General features: G+C 52.1%; 1 non-coding gene across 1 annotated transcript; it reads left to right on the top strand.

The window, feature by feature from the left end:
* The first annotated feature begins 1,241 nt into the window (after nt 1-1,241).
* Nucleotides 1,242-1,400, top strand: LOC120921828. Its single transcript, XR_005744997.1, has one exon. It is a non-coding gene; the product is annotated as a U1 spliceosomal RNA (small nuclear RNA).
* Nucleotides 1,401-1,688: the final 288 nt, after the last annotated feature.

The following is a 1,688-nucleotide window of genomic DNA, read 5'->3' as shown; positions in this document are numbered from 1 at the left end:
CATTTTGCCAGACATTCTTTGAACCATTAAAATTCAGTCTAAGTGTGTTCGTCTGAGCACTACTACACTGCCCAACAAGAATTTTCCAGCCTTTGTGGCTGTGTGTGGTGAAGAGATGAGCTTGTGCGTGTTATTTGGATATACTGTATATATTTCTTTTGTGGCCCCAACGAATCCCAGAGCGCTGCTCAGTACTAAGGATGAGCTCGGGCGTGTTATTTGGATATACCGTATTTATCGGCAAATATTACACGCACAAGCTTACCATTGCCATGAATGCAGCCTCACATGTGCCATGAATGCAGCCTGATTGATGCCCATCTGCAGCCTCGGAGGGCAGAGGGAGGGGGGCGGGACAAGTGCTGACAGATTACAAACAGAAGAATCTCTTGTTTACCCTGTGGCCTCTTTAATACAAAGTCCCGCCTCCTATTATAGACAGAACAGTCGTCCAATGGCATCCCAGGAGACGGGACTTCCAATACAGACACTGCTGAGTAAACAAGAGATTCTCTTCATGTAATCTGATGGCGCTCGTCCTGCCCCCTCCAAGGCAGCGCCGATAAATACAGTATATATCTTTTGTGACCCTGGGGGCCACAAACAAATCTCCAGGGGGGCCATATTAAATCAACAGGGGGGCCGCATTTGGCCCGCGGGCCGGACTTTGGACATGCCTGCCGTACACGTTCTGTTCGAATTACGTTGGGATGTTGCTTTGACGGTATATGTAGCGGTCGTGGCTGGCCCCTGGGTTTTTGGCACAGACGTGCCATATGAGGCATTGGGCATCGGCTATCACCTGTACGTTGATGGAATGCCACTGCTTCCGATTACGGTATATGTGCTCTGTGGCACGGGGGGGGCTGTAGTGCCACATGTATGCAATCAATGGCCCCCACGGTGCGTGGGAATCCGGCAATTCTGTAGAAATCCTGCATTGCCTTCTGCCGCAGATGCTCATGGGTGGGTTTGATGAAGTGGTGGGACATGCGTCTGAGGATTACGGGGACAACCTGGTGCACGCATCTGCTCATGGTGGATTGTGACATCCCAGCCACGACTCCACTTGTACGCTGAAAAGATCCACTTGCAAAGGCAATGGAGTGTTGCCAGTACCTTGACCAGTGGCTCCACTGCATGTGAGCGATGTATCTTGCTGGTGATGTGATATATATAGCAGTGGGTAGAGGGGAGAGAGCAGAAGTCAGGACTATGTAATGTACAACATATTGTATAAGATACTTACCTGGCAGGGGAGACACCATGATCATGAAGGCGGTTCTCCCAGGGCGAGGCTCGGCCATTGCACACTCTAGGCCGTGCTGATCGTGGTTGTCTTCCCTGCCGCTTCTCGGCCTTTTGGCTGGGACTGGGTGTGGTATCTGTCCTTATCAGTTGTCAGCGGAGCGCTGAAGCACCTCCTACATGGGGAGGGTGGATGCAGTCCAATGACGTCATTGCACCTGGAAGGATGGTTTCAGCAGGGACTACGCTGTGCTGCCCGACAGAATACTGGGGGCCGGCCCATGGTTGAGTCTGAGCCATCTGGAAGGGTGCTTCTGGTGAGGATGGGTACTGCGCTTGGTCTTGGTCTTTTTGCCGAGTTCTAGTCTGGCCTTCTGGCTGGCTGGTGTAAGTGCTATCTCTGTCAGCGATCCGGTTGGAGGAGCTGGTAATGCCCTGGG

Source organism: Rana temporaria (genome assembly GCF_905171775.1).
Source record: "Rana temporaria chromosome 4 unlocalized genomic scaffold, aRanTem1.1 chr4x, whole genome shotgun sequence".
NCBI lineage: Eukaryota > Metazoa > Chordata > Amphibia > Anura > Ranidae > Rana > Rana temporaria.
Note: the sequence above shows the minus strand (reverse complement) of the source record. Positions and strands in the feature narration are given on the sequence as shown.